Source organism: Microtus oregoni, unplaced genomic scaffold (assembly GCF_018167655.1).
Source record: "Microtus oregoni isolate MIOR12 unplaced genomic scaffold, Mior012 000073F_000, whole genome shotgun sequence".
Taxonomy (NCBI): domain Eukaryota; kingdom Metazoa; phylum Chordata; class Mammalia; order Rodentia; family Cricetidae; genus Microtus; species Microtus oregoni.
In genome coordinates, this window is record NW_024543980.1 from 3,168,816 (window position 1) to 3,190,775 (window position 21,960).

The 21,960-nt window shown below is 40.2% G+C and overlaps 1 pseudogene; it reads left to right on the forward strand.

Annotated features, from left to right (window-relative positions):
- The first annotated feature begins 21,107 nt into the window (after window positions 1-21,107).
- On the forward strand, window positions 21,108-21,662 carry LOC121441035 (annotated as a pseudogene).
- The last annotated feature ends 298 nt before the right edge of the window (window positions 21,663-21,960 follow it).

Consider the following 21,960-nt stretch of genomic DNA (forward strand, 5'->3'; position numbering starts at 1 on the left):
TAATTATATGGCGAGGGGATGTTTTTTTTTGATCCAGCCTATTCGGTGTTCTGTATGCTTCTTGCACCTTCATAGGAAAATCTTTCCGTAGGTTGGGAAAGTTTTCTTCTATAATTTTATTAAATAGATTTTCTGGACCATTGAGCTGCCCTTCTTCTCCTTCTTCTACTCCTATTATTCTTAGGTTTGGTCTCTTTATTGTGTCCCATATTTCCTGAATGTTTTGTGATGAGAGTTTGTTGGACTTGCTGTTTTCTTTGATCAGTGTGTTTATTTTCTCTATGGTATCTTCAGAATCCGAGAGTCTTTCTTCTATCTCTTGTATTCTGCTGGTTATGCTTGTTTCTGTAGTCTCTATTCGTTTACCTAGATTTTCCATGTCCAGACGGCCCTCTGTTTGTGTTTTCTTCTTTGCCTCCATTTCAGTTTTCAGGTCTTGAACTGTTTCCATTATCTGTTTGATTGTTTTTCCTTGGTTTTCTAGGGTATCATTCACTGATTTATTCAATTCTTCAAACTTTCTGTTATATTTCTCATCCATTTCTATAAGGGCGTTTTTTACATGCTGTTTAAGGGTGTCAATCACTTTCATGAAGTCAATCTTTTCTCCTTCCTCTTGATTAAGGGGTTCTTGTCCTCCCGTTGTGGGGTCGCTTGTTTCTGGTAGCTTCATGTTGCTTTTCAGCTTGTTGGGCGAATTCTTGCCTTGACGTCGGCCCATCTCTTCTTCCAAATGCTCCCTATGGATCTTCTTTTACCGGATTAGGTCTCCTTGCCTACCAAACGCTGTCTCTCCCCAATGTTGGCTCTCCCAATGCTGGGTCTCCTGGCGCCGAAAGATCAGGCCTCCGTGCTGGTTGGGCAGCTCGCAGACAAAGCGCCTACCCCGCTTGGTGCAGGCAGGCCACAGAAACAAAGGAACTGCTGCCCGCCCGGGAGCCCCGGGTACTCGGACCCAGCGCCCAGATAGGCTGCGCTGGGCGATGCCACGCGCCAAAAGAGGGTAGTGGGGGCGAAGTGGGGAGGGCTCTGGACGGAAGCTGGGTGGGCCAGGAAGAAAGAGGCAGCACCCGGGGAGTAGAGGCCCTGCAGAGAGCCCAAGCAGGACAGGGGGCCAAGAAACCCCCGAGCTCCCTGTCCCAGGCTGGCGCCGTGGGCCAGAAACTCACCCCAATGCTGGGTCTCCTGGCGCCGAAAGATCAGGCCTCCGTGCTGGTTGGGCAGCTCGCAGACAAAGCGCCTACCCCGCTTGGTGCAGGCAGGCCACAGAAACAAAGGAACTGCTGCCCGCCCGGGAGCCCCGGGTACTCGGACCCAGCGCCCAGATAGGCTGCGCTGGGCGATGCCACCGAGACCTGATCTTGTAAAAGAAGATCCATAAGGGAGCATTTGGAAGAAGAGATGGACAGACACCAATGCAAGAATTCACCCAACAAACTGAAAAGCAACATGAAGCCACCAGAAACCAGCGACCTCACAACGGGAGGACATGAACACTTTAATCAAGAAGAAGTAGAAAAGATTGACTTCATGAAAGTGATTGATGCCCTTAAACAGCATGTAAAAAACGCCCTTATAGAAATGGATGAGAAATACACAAGAAAGTTTGAAGAACTGAATAAATCAGTGAATGATACCCTAGAAAACCAAGGAAAAACAATCAAACAGATAATGGAAAAAGTTCAAGACTTGAACACTGAAATGGAGGCAAAGAAGAAAACACAAACAGAGGGCCGGCTGGACATGGAAAATTTAAGTAAACAAACAGAGTCTACAGAAACAAGCATAACCAACAGAATACAAGAGTTAGAAGAAAGAATCTCAGATACTGAAGATACCATAGAGAAAATAAACACACTGATCAAAGAAAACAGCAAGTCCAACAAACTCTCATCACAAAACATTCAGGAAATATGGGACACAATAAAACGACCAAACCTAAGAATAAAAGGAGTAGAAGAAGGAGAAGAAGTACAGCTCAATGGCCCAGAAAATATATTTAATAAAATTATAGAAGAAAACTTTCCCAACCTAAGAAAGATATACCTATGAAGGTTCAAGAAGCATACAGAACAGCGAATAGGCTGGAAAAAAAAAACATCCCCTCACCAAATAATAATCAAAACACAAAGCATACAGAATAAGGAAAGAATTTGAAGAGCTGCAAAGGAAAAAGGCCATGTCACTTATAAAGGTAAACCTATCAGACTTACATCTGACTTCTCCATTGAAACCATGAAAGCGAGAAGGTCCTGGATAGATGTACTGCAGAAACTGAGAGACCATGGATGCAAGCCCAGACTACTATACCCAGCCAAGCTGTTGTTCACTATAAATCGAGAAAATAAAATTTTCCAGGATAAAAACAAATTTAAACAATACGCAGCCACAAATCCAGCCTTACAGAAAGTAATAGAAGGAAAATCACTAACCAAGGAGTCCAACAATGACCACAATAACTCAGACATCTAGAGACCCTTCACCAACACAACTCAAAGAAGTGAAACACACAAACTCTACGACTAAAAAAGTGACTGGAGTTAACAACCACTGGTCATTAATATCAATTAATGTCAATGGACTCAACTCACCTATAAAAGGGCACAGGCTAAGAGATTGGATAAGAAAACAGGATCCAACATTCTGCTGTTTACAAGAAACACACCTCAACCACAAAGACAGGCACCTACTCAGAGTAAAGGGCTGGGAAAAGGCTTATCAAGCAAATGGACCTAAGAAACAAGCAGGTGTGGCCATACTAATTTCTAACAAAGTTGACTTCAAACTTAAATCAATCAGAAGAGATGGAGAGGGGCATTTTATACTCATAACAGGAACAGTTCATCAGGATGAAGTCTCAATCCTGAACATCTTTGCCCCTAATATAAAAGCACCCACATACATAAAAGAAACATTGCTAAAACTCAAGGCAGCCATCAAACCGCATACACTAATAGTAGGAGACTTCAACACTCCTCTATCACCAATGGACAGGTCAATCAGACAGAAACCTAACAGAGAAATAAGAGAATTAATGGAGGTAATGAAGCAAATGGACTTAACAGACATCTATAGAACATTCCACCCAAATAGGAAAGGATATACCTTCTTCTCTGCAGCTCATGGAACCTTCTTGAAAATTGACCATATAATCGGTAACAAAGCAAACATCCACAGTTACAAAAAAATTTTAGTTACCACCTGTGTCTTATCAGATCACCATGGATTAAGGTTAGAATTCAATAACAATGCTACCCCCAGAAAGCCTACAAACTCATGGAAACAAAACAACTCCTGAACCATACCTGGATTAAGGAAGAAATAAAGAAAGAAATTAAAGTCTTCCTGGAATTCAATGAAAATAAAGAAACAACATACTCAAACTTATGGGACACTATGAGAGAAGTCCTAAGAGGAAAGTTCATAGCACTAAGTGCCCACTTAAAGAAAACAGAGAAAGCACACATTGGAGACTTACCAGCCCACCTGAAAGCTCTAGAAAAAAAAGAAGCAGACTCACCTAGGAGGAGTAGAAGACTGGAAATAATCAATCTGAGGGCTGAAATCAACAAAATAGAAAGACAGAAAACAATCCAAAGAATCAATGATACAAAAAGCTGGTTCCTGGAGAAAATCAACAAGATTGACAAACCCCTATCCAAACTAATCAAATGGCGGAGAGAGAATTTGCAAATTATTAAGATCAGAAATGAAAAGGGGGACATAACCACAGACACAGAGGAAATTCAGAGAATCATTAGATCTTACTACAAAAGCCTATATGCCACAAAATTGGAAAATATAAAGGAAATGGACACTTTTTTAGATAAATACCTTATACCAAAGTTAAACCAGGACCAGGTGAACAATCTAAATAGACCTGTTAGTCGTGAAAAATAAGAAGTGGTTATCAAAAACCTCCCTACCTAAAAAAGCCCAGTACCAGATGGTTTCAATGCAGAATTCTACCAGAACTTCCAAGAAGAGCTAATACCTATACTCCTTAATGTATTTCACAATATAGAAACAGAAGAGGCATTGCCAAATTCCTTTTATGAAGCTACAGTTACTCTGATACCAAAACCGCACAAAGACTCAACCAAGAAAGAGAATTATAGGCCAATCTCACTCATGAACATCGACACACAAATCCTCAACAAAATACTGGCAAACCGAATCCAGGAACACATTAGAAAAATTATCCATTATGATCAAGTAGGCTTCATCCCAGAGATGCAGGGCTGGTTCAGCATACGAAAATCTATCAATGTAATTGATCATATAAATAAACTGAAAGAAAAAACCATATGATCATTTCATTAGATGCTGAAAAAGCATTTGACAAAATTCAACATCCCTTTATGATAAAAGTCTTGGAGAGATTAGGGATACAAGGGTCATACCTAAATATAATAAAAGCTATATACAGCAAGCCGACAGCTAACATCAAATTAAACGGAGAGAAACTCAAAGCCATCCCACTAAACTCAGGAACACGACAAGGCTTTCCACTCTCTCCATACCTCTTCAATATAGTGCTTGAAGTTCTAGCAATAGCAATAAGACAACATAAGGGGATCAAGGGGATTCGAATTGGAAAGGAAGAAGTGAAACTTTCGTTATTTGCAGATGATATGATAGTGTACATAAGCGACCCCTAAAACTCCACCAAAGAACTTTTACAGCTGATAAACACCTTTAGTAATGTGGCAGGATACAAGATCAACTCCAAAAAATCAGTCGCCCTCTTATACACAAAGGATATGGAAGCAGAGAGGGAAATCAGAGAAGCTTCACCTTTCACGATAGCCACAAACAGCATAAAATATCTTGGGGTAACTCTAACCAAGGAAGTGAAAGATCTATTTGACAAGAACTTTAAGGCATTGAAGAAAGAAATTGAGGAGGACACCAGAAAATGCAAGGACTTCCCTTGCTCTTGGATTGGGAGGTTCAACATAGTAAAAATGGCAATTCTACCAAAGGCAATTTATAGATTCAATGCAATCCCCATCAAGGTCCCATCAAAATTCTTCACAGATCTTGAGAGGACAATAATCAAATTTATATGGAAAAACAAAAAACCCAGAATAGCCAAAACAATCCTATACAATAAAGGATCTTCTGGAGGCATTACCATCCCTGACTTCAAAGTCTATTACAGAGCTACAGTGATGGAAACAGTGTGGTACTGGCAAAAAAACATAGACGTCGACCAATGGAATTGAATAGAAGACCCGAATTTTAACCCACAAACCTATGAACACCTCATTTTCGATAAAGGAGCTAAAAGTATACAATGGAAGAAAGAAAGCATCTTCAACAAATGGTGCTGGCATAACTGGATGTCAACCTGTAGAAGAATGAAAATAAACCCATATCTATCACCATGCACAAAACTCAAGTCCAAATGGATTAAAGACCTCAATATCAGTCAGAACACATTGAACCTGATAGAAGAGGAAGTGGGAAGTACCCTACAACAGATGGGCACAGGAGATGGCTTCCTATGTGTAACCCCAGCAGCACAGACATTAAGGGCACCATTGAATAAATGGGACCTACTAAAATTGAGAAGCTTCTGTAAAGCAAAGGACACTGTCACTAAGACAAAAAGGCAACCTACTGACTGGGAGAACATCTTTACCAACCCCGCAACAGACAAATGTCTGATCTCCAAAATATATAGAGAACTCAAGAAACTAGACTTTAAAATGCTAATTAACCCATTTAAAAAATTGGGCACTGAACTGAACAGAGAATTCTCAGCAGAGGCAGTTCAAATGGCTAAAAGACACTTAAGGTCATGCTCAACCTCCTTAGCATTCAGGGAAATGCAAATCAAAACAACTTTGAGTTATCATCTTACACCTGTCAGAATGGCTAAAATAAAAAACACCAATGATAGCCTTTGCTGGAGAGGCTATGGAGGAAGGGGTACCCTCATCCATTGCTGGTGGGAATGTAATCTTGTGCAACCACTTTGGAAATCTGTGTTTTGGTTTCTCAGGAAATTCGGGATCAACGTCCTACTGGACCCAGCAATATCACTCCTGGGAATATACCCAAGAGATGCCCTATCATATGACAAGAGCATATGTTCAACTATGTTCATAGCAGTATTATTTGTAATAGCCAGAACCTGGAAACAACCTAGATGCCCTTCAATGGAGGAATGGATGAAGAAAGTGTGGAATATATACACATTAGAGTACTACGCGGCGGTAAAAAACAATGACTTCTCGAATTTTGCATGCAAATGAATGGAAATAGAAAACACTATACTGAGTGAGGTAACCCAGACCCAAAAAGATGAACATGGGATGTACTCACTCATAATTGGTTTCTAGCCATAAATAAGGGTCACGGAGTCTACAATTGGTGAACTTAAAGAAGCTGAGTAAGAAGGTGAACCCAAGGAAAAACATATAGTTATCCTCTTGGTTATGGGAAGTAGACAAAATTGCTGGGGAGAAAATTGGGATCTTGGGGGTGGGGTGCGATGGGGGTAAGGGGAGAAGGGGAGAGAAAAGGGAGAAGGGGAGGATGGGGGGAACTTGGGGAAAAAGGATGATCGTGATAATGGAAGGTTGGATAGGGGAGCACGGAAGCACAATTCTTAGTTAAGGGAGCCACCCTGGGGTTGGCAAGAGACTTGAACCTACAGTGGCTCCCAGGAGCCCAAGGCCATGTCCCCAGTTAGTTCCTTGGGCAGCTGAGGATAGGGAACCTGAAATGACCCTATCCTATAGCAATACTGACAAATATCTTGCATATCACCATAGAACCTTCATCTGGTGATGGATGGAGATAGAGACAGAGACCCACTCTGGAGCACTGGACTGAGTTCCCAAGGTCCCAATGAGGAGTAGAAGGAGGCAGAACATGAGCAGAGAATTCGGGATCACGAGGGGTGCACCCACCCACTGAGACAGTGGAGCTGATCTATTGGGAGCTCCCCAAGGCCAGCTGGACTGTGACTGAAAAAGCTTGGGATAGGGCCGGACTCTCTGAACATGGCGAACAATGAGGGCTGATGAGAAGCCAAGAACAATGGCACGGGGTTTTGATCCTACTTCATGTTCTGGCTTTGTGGGAGCCTAGGCAGTTTGGATGTTCACCTTCCTAGATATGGACGGAGGGGGGAGGACCTAGGACTTACCACAGGGCAGGGAACCCTGATTGCTCTTTGGACTGGAGAGGGAGGGGGAGAGGAGTGGGGGGAGGGGGAGAAGGGTGGGATGACGGGGAGAAGGGTGGGAGGAGGGGGAGGGAAATGGGAGGCTGGGAGGAGGCGGAAACTTGTTTTTTTTTCCTTTTCTCAATAAAAAATAAAAGAAAAAAAAGAATTTCTGGGATTATACTCTTACTCTTATTATAACAACACAGATGAGCAATGACATAGATATGAGGATATTAGACCCAAGTCACTTGTCCCCACAATCAGCTGTTTCATTTGTGCAACAGGTTTCCTTTTGGAAGATCTCAGAAATAGCCTGAGATTTGACATAAAATTATACTGTGGCCCCAATTTCTTCCTTTTCCTCCTCCTTTTTTTAAAAAAAAATTGTTAATTTTAAATTATATTCCCCCTATTCCCTTTCTTTTTTTGCTTCCTTAATTACCTTACTCAGAGTTACTCTGCTGTAGGCACTTTAGTAAGAAACACCCTGCAAATAACTCCTTATCTCGTGGTCTGCTCCTAGGGCAAATTGACAAGATAACTAGCTCAATGTATACTTTTATGGGCAGAAAGAACTTACTTTTCATTTTTTCTTGAGTATACATAGTGATGAAGACCCTGGGTCAGATCTACTTTTGTTTTACTAAATGAACATGCTAAATTGTCTTCTCAGCATTTACATTTACTTCCATATATTAGTTCTGGTATCAGTCTTGTTTAGGGCATCTCCTTTTAGCGGTAGACAGTGATTAGTGCAGAAAAACATAACTGTTCAAACTGTTCAGAATATGTGACTATTGAGGGCTCATCTCCAAGCCGAACACCATAAAAGAAATAATGTAATAGATATAGGATGAAAAGAGTGCTGATTATCCCCATCCTGACCAATGGACCCTGCAAGCTACAAGTCCACTCCGCTTACCAAACTCTCCTATCCCCGTCCAACCACAGAGGAACTCTGAATCACAGCTTGCTACTACACAGAGGACCAAGAGGTGAGTGACCAGCCACCTGACAGAATACTCCACTCTCTAGGCCCTTCATACTGGGGTAAAACCCTGGGATAGACCCCTCACCTGCTTGGATCCTCTAGCCAGCCAGTAGGTGGGTTTCTTTCAGGTAGGCTGCTCCAAAACCCCTGAGACACAGACAGTGCCAGTATAGAGCAGACCAAAAATGTTTCCCAAGACAAGAGACAGCCACTACAAGGATTGAACCAGGATGCAAAGACACTGCCATCATCAATTGAGGGAAGAGATGGGTAGGCACCAGTGCAAGAATTCATTCAATAACCTAAAAAGCAAAATGGTAACACCAGAATCCAGTGGTCATACAATAGGAAGACTTGATCATCATAACACAGAAGGAGCAGAAGAAAATTATTTTAAATGTAACATTATGAAGATGATGGAGACCTTTAAAGAGGTAATGAAAAACTCTTCTAAAGAAATGGATGAAAAGACAAACCAAAAATTGGAAGAAAGTAATAAATCTCTCAAAGAAATTCCTCCCAAAACAAAGAAAACACAATCATATAAGTGAAGCAAGCAGTTCAAGACTTGAAGTCTGAAATAGAGGCAATAAAGAAAACACAAACCAAGGGAATTCTGGACATGGAAAATCTGGGTAAATGAGCAGGAACTACAGAGACAAGTATAACCAACAGAATACAAGAGAAAGAAGAAAGAATCTCAGGTGCTGAAGATACTACAGAGGAAATAGATTTATTGGTCAAAGGAAACATTAAATCCATAAAATTCTTAACACAAAACATTCAGAAAATATGGGACATTATGAAAAAACAAAACCTGAGAATTATAGGGACAGAAGAAGTAGAAAAACTCCAATTCAAAGGGACAGAAAATATATTCACCAAAATTATAGGAGAAAACTTTTCAACCTAGAGAAGGATATTCCTATGAAGGTACAAGAATCTTACAGAACACCAAATAGAATAGATAAAAAAGTCCTCTAGCCATATATGATTAAAAGGCAAACATACAGAATAAAGAAAGAATATTAAGAGCTTCAAAGGAAAAAGGTCAAGTAACATATAAAGGTAAACCTATCAGAATTACACCCGACTTCTCAATGAAAACCATGAAAGCCAGAATGTCCTGGACAGATGTGCTGCAAATACTAAGAGACCATGGATGCAAGCCCAGACTGGTATACCCAACATACTTTTCAATCACCATTGGTGGAAAAAACAGGATATTTCATGACAAAGCCAGATTTAAAAAAATACCTGTTCACAAACCCAGCACTACAGGAAAGTACTAGAAAGAAAACCCCAACCCAAGGAAGCTAACTGCACCTACAGATCACAGGCAACAGATAACTTCTCACCAATAAAACCAAAAGAAGGGAAACACATACACTACTACTGAAAAATAACAGGAATTAACAATCACTGGTCATTAATATCTCTTAATATTAATGGACTCAATTCACCTAAAAAAGACACAGGCTAAGAGAATGGATATGAAAGAAGGATACAGCCTTCTGCTGTTTACAAGAAATACACCTTGACCTCAAATACAGATTTTACTTCAGAGGAAAGAATTGGGAAAAGACTTTCCAATCAAATGGACCTAAGAAACAAGCTGGTGTAGGTATCCTAATATCTAACAAAATAGACTTCAAACTAAAATAAATCAGAAGAGATGGAGTACTACACTTTATACTCATAACAGTAACAATCAATCTATCATGAGGAAGTCTCAATTCTAAACATATATGCCCCCAATACAAGAGCACTCACATATGTAAAAGAAAAAATACTAAAGTTTAAATTGCACATGAAACTCTACACACTAATAATAGGAATCTTCAACACCCCATTCTCCCCAGTGGACAGGTCAACTGGACAGAAACCTAACAGAGAAATAAGAGAACTAACACATATCATGACTCAAAAAGAATTAACAATCATCTACAGAACATTCCAACATAGAAAAATGACAACACTACCAAAAGCAATTTATAGATTTAATGCAATCCCCATCAAAATCCCAACCCAATTCTTCATAGATCTTGAAAGAATGTTACTCAACTTCATATGGAAAAACAAGAAACCCAGGCTAGCCAAAACAATCCTGCCAGAGGCATTACCATCCCTGACATCAAGCTCTATTACAGAGCTACAGTAATGAAAACAGCTTGGAATAAAAAAGGGGAGGGAGTGGGAACAGGGATTGGTATGTAGAATGAAAAAAGATAGTTTGTTTTCTTTTTAATATATATATGTCAGTTATAGATTTAAGAAAGGTTTCCACAGTTTTACTTTCCTTGTACCAAATGATTATTAGTACAAATTCTAGAAAATGGGTAAATGGTTTTCTTCCTAAAGTTTTATTTAGAGAGACACAGAGTTGAATGCGGAACTTGTTAAGGTCAGGGAACCTGAAAAAGCAGCCCAGTTATCATTAGCTGGTGCACTTTTCTTGCTAGGATTGGTTGACCAAAGGTGACGATTAATTCATTATAGCCATTTCTGCCCTCAATCTCCTGATAAAAGAAACTATTCATGAGTGGGTATTCACTCTAAAGATTTAAAGTAGAGCTGACTGATTCTTTTTCATATATAAAAGCTTAGATTTGTGATTCTTTTAAGATTTCTTGTAAGATTACCTTTTGAGATAAGTAATAAAGTGATTGGTCCTTTCTTTGTAACTGCAAAACACAGCCTGCTAGTACAAGAATATCTTGTTTGCTTACACACTATTAATCTAAAACGAGTTGCTTGAGTGTGAATGTACGCGGGTTCTTGGGATAATTTGTTTTCACCTGTAATATGTAAAATGCTTAATTATGTAAGGGATATGGAAAACATGCTGCTTCTTATTTGCATTCATTGCAATCGTTCACTTGAAAAACAGAATGTAACTACATTGTAATTTTTATATTGCCTGAAAGATTTTGCTGGGGTGTATGAGGTACACAGGAAAGAGTAAAGATAGAGCTAAAATGAATTATAAGGAAAACTTCAAGAATGAGAGAGTTAGAAGGAAACCATCAAGAATGAGAGAAGGAAATCACCAGGAAATTAAATACAGAATATGGAAGAGAAATAAAGAAAAGGTCTGAAGGAAACCATCAAGAAAGTGTCTTTTTCCTTAACCCCCTCAGATAAAAAAGTCATAGTATGAGCCAACTCTGTGGATTCCTTTTGAGCCCTGCACTCTTCCGGAGGCTGCCCTTCCAAGGCAGCAATAGACATGAAAGTGGGGAGGGGACTAGTTGGAAAAAATATGGGAATTATCAGGAGTCGGAAGGGGATAATTGAGGGTAATGGGGAATGAATACAATCATAATATATTATACATGTATGTGAAATTACAAAAAATTAACTTAGTTTAAAAAGTTTTGTAGTGTGATAGATAGGAATATTCTAGCAGCTGTTGGGACTTACATTCAGTAAATTTTAGAGTTCTGTATATTAAGAATTGGAGGCTATAAGGAAAAAGAAAATAATAATACTCCTTCCTTGATTATTCTTTGAGTGAATCTTGCTATCATTTAGAAGAACTAATTTCCCAGATTTATTGAGATAAAACTTATAAATACAAGTTTATGTATTTAAAATGTATAATGTGAAAAAGGAAAAAAGAATATATGTATAATATCTTACCACAAATGTATATATTTATACACACACATACATAAACACACACATATATATGTAACAAATATAATCAAAGAAAAAGAGGCATGCGAGGGGTTCAAGGGAGGATAACTAGGAGGTGCTGCAGGGAAGAAAGAGATGGGAAAAGTGGTGTAATTCTAATTCAATTAAAAAAGGTAACATCCACACATGAGAAGAAATGTGACAAAAAATGTTTAGCCCTAAATGGAGCATACATATCACTCCTTTCCTCCCAAGGTTCAGGGGTCATTGTAGAAGAGGAGAAAAAAAAAGAGTGTAAGAGCCAGAGATGGTAGAAGACTTCAAGTGTCTTTTGAACACAACAGAGTTGCTGCACATATGAATTCACAGTAGATGCAACAGCATGAACAAAACTTGTACAAGCCTAAGTCAGACCAAATCCTAGCATGAAGATGGGAGTTGGATACGAGCCTATCCCTACCTGTGAAACTACTGACAATTGTTAGCTGCTGAGAGAGGGTGAGAGTTTTCCCTATGATTATAGCTCCCTGGTAAGACTACCATGCTCCAGTGGAATACCACATATCTAAGAACATTTGGGCAGCAAAAATTGGTCTCAACAACTTAGGCAAAAGGGAATATAAAGTTGAGAAGATGGCCCCACTCTTCCCTGCTCCCATTGGTCTCCTATTTCTCTGCTAGTTCGTCTTCTACTCCCACGTGCATGTGTGTGCTCCATCTTTCTTTTTGAGTTCACATCTAGAAAGAATTGGGGTATGATTATGATCAAAAAATGTATGAAACTCACAAAGAACTAATAAAAATTGTAACATACAGTGTTTTATAAACACATGCATTATGAGTGTATTTTTATTAATACATCTACCATCTCACATAATTATTGTTATTGATTTATACCGTGGATTTATTTCTGAGGTTTTAGTACTGTTCCATAGGTCTATTTATCTGTTCTTTATAGCAGTACCAAACTATTTCAGTGGTTGTAACTTTGAAAAGTATTTTGGTATCAGGAAGTATGATACATTCAGGTTTGTTTTTATTAAGATTGTTTTGGACTATTTTGGGATCTCTGTACTTCCATACGAGTTTTAATATTTTTCCTATTACAATGAAAAGTGTCATTGTAATTTTTATAGAGATTGCACTGAATCTTTTGCTTTGGACAAACCCTGAAATCTATGAGGATATTCTGGAGAAAATTTGAGGGTTAATGTCTGAAAAGTTAGGAAGCTGTATGTGAAGAGAAACATTTATCTGAGGAAAGGGAGTTTAGTGAGAATGACAAAAGCAGTAAGATCAAGAATCGTCATTTGCTGAGAGCGTACTTTCTTTGAGCACATTGCTCAGTGCTTTGCTAGCATTATTGATAATATGTTTTCACTTAACAAGTACCTGCTGTGCACTTAGTTTGTGACAAGCACTTGTCTAAGCACTAGCAATAGCATTAGCAAACAAAACAAATCATTTCGGGGGTGCAGCTCAACTCACAGGTGGTATAATATTTACATAAGGACATGTCTTTTTTTAGTAAGGTGGAATCTGTATATAGTGTTGGATAGATAGAAAAGGTAATTTAGAATGAGCCACGTGGCTATCAGAAGGAATGAGAAGTGTGGAGGTCCAGAGGCAGAAGCAGACTTGGTAGACACCAAGAGTATCAAAGAAACTTGTGTTTTTAGAATAGAATAACAACAACAACAACAAAAACCAGAGTAGTGGAAGACATTACAAAGGAAGCAAAGGGCCAGGTTCTGTAGGGCCCGATATAGACAGTTGGAAGTCTTTGGCTTTGACTCTGAGTCAGTGGGGGACTGTTAGAAGGCTCCAGATAATGACTATGATCTGAGCCATGATTTAAGAAAATGTCTCTGACTGTTTTTCAACAGGGAAAGAATGAAACATGGAGACCAGTGAGGAGGCTAGGCCAAGAATCTAGATGACAGATGGGGCCAGCTTTGCCAGAGAGGTGGCTGGGAAAGTGAAAGGAAGTAGGTGAATTCTGGGCTTCGCTTGAAGACAGAGACAGAATCTGCTCACTTAATTGTCTCAGCAGCATGAGAAAATAAGACTAATCCTGAGTTTTAGAAGAAGTAAGCCAAAGGTTAGCAACCTTTCCCAGAGCACACAGTTGCTGGCTGGCTGGAGTGAGGTGCACACTATTCTGTCAACAGCATTTCCAGTGACCTATGCTAGAGACTTCACAGCCCCTTTATCTCATGAGTATGGCCAGTGTGCAAAGAATCCTGTAATGGGTGAAAATTCCTGTGAAGACATGGCCATTAAATAACACTTGGAACCTGTGACTATGATCTTATTTGGAAAAAGGCTTTTAGCTGATATAATTGTGGGTCTACAAGATAGGGAAATTATCTTGGGTTCCGGGTTTGCTCTAAATTCAGTGACTAGTGACCTTGTAAGAGCAGAGGAAAAAAGAAGTCTGAGAGAAGACAAAGGGCAAACATAGGAGTAATGCAAGAGACTAGGATCAAATTCTCACCTAGACCTTCAGAGAAAAATGACCCCATGCACGCTTTGCATTTAGACTTCTGACATCCTGACTGTGGGATAGTATGGATTATAATAATAATAATAATAATAATAATAATAATAATAATAATAATAATAAGGGTTTTTGAGACAGTGTTTCTGTGTGTAGCCCTGACTGTCCTGCAACTCACTCTGTAGACTAAGCTAGCCTCCAACTCACAGAGATCCACCTGCCTATGCCTTCCAAATGCTGGGATTAGAGGTGTGTGACATTACTGCCCAGCAGACTTTGTTATTTTAAGTTGCCAAGTTTGTGGTAGTTCATTAGCACAGTTCCATCTTTGTAAATAAGAGTCAGATAAGAAGTGAAGCTCTCTTCAGCTCTACAAGAATAAATCGGGGGCAAACATTCTCATATAAACTTCTGGAACCTCATCTCTTCATCTCCACATTACAGGGGGACAAAGTCATTCCTGGTTGGGTATTGGGGAAGAGTCATTTCCATAATAGGGCTGGTGAGAGGACTCAGTGAGTAAAAGAGCTTCTGCTGAGCCTGAGGACCCAAGTTTAACCCTCAGAATCCATCTGGTGGAAGGACAGAACCAACTTTGACAAGTTCTCATTTGCCCCAGCACATGGGGCATGGCACCCATGCTCGCCTTCTCTGCCAAAATATAAATACATGAACAAATGTAGATACTATTAAATTCCACATGCTTGAAGTGTTTTTAGGACTAAAGGCACATAGCACACCAACTCTGTGTTGAGTGGGGACAGATGGATATCCTCAGAAGGAAAGAAATCAAATGGAATTAGTGTCAAAGGAGTCTTCCTGAGGATATTTAAATCTCAAGTTGTTACCCAGTCACTTTAAGCCTTTTATATCTGCAATACATGTGAATGACATATATTAGTCCATTTAATTATTCTGAGTTCAGGCAAATTAGTTTAGATTTAAATGAGAAGATTTTTTAAAATAGACTTTCATCGGCTGAGTGTGATTCACGTGAACCTGGCATGTCTGTGACTTTGGTTAGGGGAAAGTCTCAGATTTCCTATGCTGTGATAAACCTCAAACTCATAGAAAGTGCTGACAGCTCATTTCTTAGAGGGTTTCTGAAGGCTGTTGTGCATTAGTTTGGCTGAACAGTTGGGAGGAAAGCAGGTTTTCAGCTAAGATGCTATCATGAAACAGATTGGAGTAGCATTCTGCTGCTTGTGACAGAATAAAAGCTCTCTCTATAAGACTGAGCAAGGGACAGTGTGATGGCTTGAAAATATGTCTGGAAGTTCTTAACTTTCATCCTGTTGAGAACAGGTTGTGTCCTGCTTTAGGGGTAAGTACATTTTCAAGTATTTGGCTCCATTTTGCAAGCATATGCATAGATAGGGAAATTCTGCACCTTGTGTGCATGTAGACACTTCACATGTTCAACACCACTAGCACAGATCGATAACTAACTTTTCTAAAGATGGAAAAGTACCACCATATCAACAAACCAACGTACATTAGGACCCTATGAACACAAGACTTTAACAAGCACATCAGACTGAGGAGGGGTGTGACATCCTTATCTGGACCCTATAAAGAGTCTTTTATAATCAATTTTTATATACAGGATTTTTAGTATCATTTTACATTAAACAAACATTAAATTTACTTTAAACTTGTTTTGCTTTACTGTCTTTAGACTTAATATTGACAACAGATACAGAGCACAGTGTGATGGGAAATAAAAACTGTTCTCTCTCTTCAAGCTTGTCCCTGTAATGAATTACATCTGTAGTAAGCATGACTGACCAATAAATTGTGTATCTTAATTATCTGTAACAGTTTATAATAAATTAGTAACTCTACCATAGCATTAGGATTTTATAATTTTTTTCCATGTTAAGTTTGAGCTTAAAAAATAAAATTCTTTAATTAAGAGCCTTTAGTATCAAATGAAACCTAAATCATAAATATAGCTCACAGAGAGACAGGGGACCTCAGTTTTTTTTCTGCTCCTTTTATGATATACGTTTACAAATACCAGTTTTTTTTTATGACTCAGTTTTAAAACAAACCATCTTGGAAGCCTGGCATTGCCTCCTTAGTCTAGTAAATGGGAGATACAATGACAAGCAGAGGGCTGAGTGGGTACTGCCTAAGTTGTGGTCACTTTAACCATGTTTCCCACCATTATGGAAATGGGATAAATTGATTTTGTGTACTGTTTTGCTCTTCTATATTTTATTAATTTCCATTCAAATATCCATTATTTTACACTTTTTGCTTGTTTTAGGTTTATTTATTCCTTTATCCCATTGCCTTGAGTCAAAAGGTCAGGTTAAAAGATGTGTGTTTATGTGTTTGTGTGTCTTTGTATGTATGAGCGTATGTATATGGGAGCTGGAAGAGCCCAGAAGAGATCACATCCCTTGAACCTAGAGTTGCAGATGGTTGTGACTCCTGAATGTGGCTTGCAGGACATAAACTGGGTCCTTTGCAAGAACAGCAAGGGCTTGTGACTGCTGCACCATCTCTCCAGCCCCGTTTTCTTGGTTCAGAAACAGGCACTCATAGTTTAAAATTGTCCCTAAGCACTAATTTAGTAATGTCTTATAGATATTCATATATTTTTGTCTTCATTTGCATTTCTATTTCTAACATATTCTCTCTGTAGTTGAACTTTCAATTCTCTTCCCTCAGCAGTTCAATTGGCTGGGATTGTAGGCCTTCACCACCATTTATGGTGTTTTCAATATATATTCTAATTTCCCTTTCTAATTTCTTCTTTTACACATTGTTATACTATTTAGTTTAGACAGATTTTTATTTTCATATATTTCCTTGCTATCGACTTCTAACTTCATTCCATTGTGGTTAAAGTGCATACTTAATTCTACACTTTTCTTTGCTTTTTCTTCTTGCCAGTGTATGATCTAACATGGAGAATGTTCTACATTCACCTGAGAAGAATGTTCTGCTACTCTTGGGTGGATTGTAGTGTAGATGTATTTCTGAGACTATTTGCTTCTTAGTGTTGTTAGAATCTTTTATCTCACTGTTAACTTCTCTCTAGTGTCCTAATCCCTACTGAAAGTAGTTGCTGAAATCTCCAATTAGTATTTTGAATTGTCTATTATATCTCTGTGACTTTTTTCTTCATATACTTTTTCTGTTATTACATGATCACGTTCGTGATTGTGATCAAATTCCTATTACAATCAACCCTTTCATTAATAGAAAGCATTCTTTATCCTGTAATGTTTTTGTTTTAAAGTGTATTTTGTCAGATACTTATGTCGCCACTCTAACTTTCTTAGGCTTGCAATTTATATCTTGTATATTTTCCCAGTTTTTTTTAACTTTCAGGCTATCTGTTTATTTTTTGAGATACACAGTTTAATAGATTAACTTATCATCCTTACATTCTCAGGGTGAATGGAAATGAACTCGTTGCCATGTTCAGAAGTGTACCAAATCTGGAGGCAATGTAATTAGGGAGAATGGAAAGAGACCTATTCTTCCTCAGTGATGATAGGCTGGAGATGATACCGTTTTCTTTTTCTCCCTCTGGGCTGCAGGGTCCTTAAGTTTAGAGCTTCTCCACACCCTTGCACAAAGGACTGAAGAGAAGGGACCAAGTGATTTAGGCATAGAAAGAGTCAGAGGAAGGAAGTCACATGAATCAAGAAGGATGAGCAGGGCATACAGGCCTTTAATGCCAGCACTGGAGAGGCAGAAGTTTGGGGATATTTGTGTGTTTAAAGACAACCTGGTCTTTAAAAAAAGTAAGGGAAGACTCCTTCCACGTCCCCTCCCCTACCCCACAATCCACCACTATGACATCAGAGTGGTGGTCCAATCATTTGGCTATGGAACATAGTATAATTTACATATGACTACCGATTGGCTGAAGGGCATAAGCCCGCCCCCAAGATGACGTTTGTGTACAGATAGTTTCCAGAGAAACCTCAGTTTGTGCTGGCGGTTAGACAAGCAGAGTGCTGCTCCTCTACTGTCCTTAAAAAAGAGCTAAATTTGGTAAACAATCGGGAGATTTGGTCCTGGTTGTAGAACTAATTCAGACAATAGACTTGTAGGATGTGTGTCCAGTCCATTTTCCCAGATAATACTAGAAAACCTGGGAATTCGTTAGTATTACTTAAATGAGTTCCAGAAAGAAAGGACCTCATGTTCGTGACCAACATTTTGGGGAAGGAGATGACTTCGGGAAACAGACAGCAAGCTACAGGGAAGTCAGAAAGGTGAGAAATCGCCCCTCAGAACAAAAGTCAGCCGAACCGAGGAATCGTCAACCAGCTCTTCCAGGAAGACCACAGGGTTGCCCTGCCACAAAAAGTCGCTCAGTGGAGAGAGGTCGCTCCCATCGGAAATCCCGACGAACAGAGAAAAATCCCTCCCACGAGAGGTATCACATTGCAGATAAAAGTCCCACTGCTGAGAAGCACTGCACTACAGTTAAGAGCACCTTGGCTGAGAAGCCTTTGTTGGCTGAGAAACATCGTGCTACAGAGAAGAGTTCCTCTGCCAGGAAACACCATTCTCTTGGAAAACATCATACTATGGGGAAATTTTCCTCTGCCGGAAAGTCCCCCTCTGACAGGCGCCTCCCTGGGAAGAAGCGTCACTTCTCTGAGAAAAGACATTCATCTGAGAAGCATCTCTCTCTTGAGAAAGATCTTCCTACACAGAGAGTTCGCCTTATCAAGAAAAGCTGTGTTACAGAAAAACGTCACTCTACAGAGGAATGTGGATTGGCTGAGAGAGGCCGCCCTAGCATAAGATGTCAACCTGTAAAGAAAGGACTTTCTACTAAGAAGAGTGCATCTACTGAGAAAGGTTACTTTGATGGGAAAGGTCGCTCTACTGAGAACCATCACCCTGAAGAGAAAGATCCCTCGGTCAAGAAATTTATTTCTGCGGGGAGCAATCACCAGCAAGAGAGAGGCTATTCTGTGAAGAGAAGACTCTCCACAGAGAAGAAAGGTCACCCCAAGGGGAGAGTTCGGCAAGCTAAAAAAAGTGACCTGGCAGGAAAGGGTCGCTCACCAGAGAAGACTAGCACTGCAGTGAGAGGTTGCCTCTTCAAAAGCTGCCCTGCCAAAGAAAGTCATTTATCTAAAAATGGTAACTTTGCAAAGAGAGGACCCTCTCCTGGACAAGATCACCGCACAAGGAGGCATCGCTTCAGAAAAAGGTTCTCTCCAGAGGAGGGTTGCTCATTTGAGTGGGGTAACTCTGAGGAGAGAGGACACTCTGCCCATGAAGATTGCCCTGCCGGTAGTGGTCCCTCTATCAAAAGCCTCCCTGCAAAGGAGAGTCTCTCATCTGAGAAAGATAACTGTGTAAAGAGAGGACCATCTCCTGGGAAAGATCGCAGCACAAGGAGGCTTCACCTCAGAAAAAGTTATCCTGCAGAGGAGGGTTACTCAATCGAGTGGGGTAATGTGGTTACAAGAGGACCCTCTGCAGTTGAAGATCACCCTGCAGGGAGAGGTCACCTTATCAAAAGCTGCCCTCCAGAGGAGAGTCATTCATCAAAGAAAGATAACTCTGCAAAGAGAGGACCCTCACCTGGAAAAGATTGCCCCACAGGGAGAGGTCACCCTCAGAAGAACAGCTGCCCTGCAGAGGAGGGTCTGTCAGTTGACAGGGCTAGCTCGGCAGCAAGAAGACCCTTTGTAGGTGAAGAACATCCTTCAGGGAATGTTCACCCCATTAATAGCCAATGTGCTGATGAGCATCATTCATCCGAGAAGGGTAACTCTGTAAATAAAGGACCCCCTCCTGGAAAAGACTGCCTCACAAGGAGGCGTCGCCTCAGAAAAAGTTATCCTGCAGAGGAGGGTTACTCATTCAATTGGGGTAACGTGGCTGCAAGAGGACCTTCTGCAGCTGAAGATCGCCATGCAGGGAGGGGTCACCCTCAGAAAAAAAGCTGCCCTGTAGAGGAGTGTCATTTAGATGAAAGGGATAGCCCGGCAGCAGGAAGACCCTTTGCAGGTGAAGATCGCCCTGCAGGGAGTGGTCAGCCCATCAAAACCTACTGGGCCAAAGAGAGTCATTCATCGGAGAAGGTTATCCCTGCAGAGAGAGGACCCTTAACAGGAAAAAAGGGTCATTCAGTTGACAGGGCTAACTATGCAGACAGAGGATCCTTTGCAGCAAAAGATTGCCCCACACGAAGAGGTCAGGCTCCAAAAAAATCTACCTTCCAGAGGAGGATTGCTCACTGGAAAGGGGTAACTATGTACAGAAAGAACCCTCTGCAGGGAAAGATGACCCCACAGGGATACATAGGGCTCCAAAGAAAAGCCAACATGCAGAGAAACATCTACCTGCTCTGGGAATCTGCCCTCCCCAAACAAGTTGTCCTGCAGAGAAAAGCCTATCTTCCCAGTGCTCTACAGAGAAAATGCATGCTGGGAAGAGAGTTCACTTTGTTGAGAAAACATGCCCTGCAGAGAGAGAACTCTCTGCTGAGAAAGGTCAGATGGAAAAGAAAGTCATCTGTTTTGAGAAAATTCATTCTGGGGAGAGAGGTCAGTCCTCCCAAAGCAGCTACACTGCTGAGAAAGGTAACAGAGTAGAGAGCGGGTACCCTGTCGGGAAAGGTCATCACTCCATGGAAAAAAGCTTTCCTGTGGATAAAACCATCTTCTTCAGGATCGGCGCCTTACATACTAGTGCCAAAGAACATGCAGAATATTCGAGAAAACAGAGTTGGCAGTGGTACCAGCACAGTACCACAGATTCCTCACCAGAATGTGGCTGGGACTGTCACCACTGGTCAATCTAAGCAGGCAGGGAAGGTGAGAATGGGAGTTGAATTGAAGTTGCCTGATGAACTTAAGTCATGTCTTGTTGAGGACTGGGAACTGATAAACAAGCATAAACAGTTATTCCAACTCCCTGCTGAGAAGAATGTAGATACTATTCTCGCAGAGTATGTCACTTTTGTGAAATCACAGGGAAAGGATGATAATAGGGAATATTCTGTTGATGAACTTGTATATTGAATAAGAGAGAATTTCAACAGGATGCTGGGCACCCAGCTGCTCTGCCAGTTTGAAAAGCTCCAGTTTGCTGAAATCCACCTGGCTTATCCTCATATTCCAATGTCTCAGGTTTATGGGGCTCCACACCTCCTACGATTATTTACTCAAATTGGGACTGTATTGACCCATTCCCTCCTTAGTAGGCATAGTCTTATGTGAGTGTCTACCTATCTGTATCATTTCCCTAAATACCTAGCTGAGAATTCCACTTCTCTATTCACTGCCAGCAATTACAAACTGACTGCCAAGCCCTGTGAGGATCAGCTGACCACTCTCTGTTATGACCTGGATTAGTAAACATTTCTATGTTTGCTCTTTTTATTGTAGTTGTTCTTGAAAATTGTCAGAGTATACCAGGACTTAATATTTCAGCTTGCTTATTGTGAACAGAAATAAAAATATTAAATGCTTTATCAGTATTTCAACAACAAATGTTCACTAAAAGAAGTTGTGTTGTTTATTTGACAACATTGCTTGAATGTTGGTGTTTCTATTCTTATGCATTATGAGTTTCTAGTAGGTATTCATATTACATGATAATACACACTCATTCCTAGTGCTGGAAGTTCAACATAATGGATATGCTCCAAAC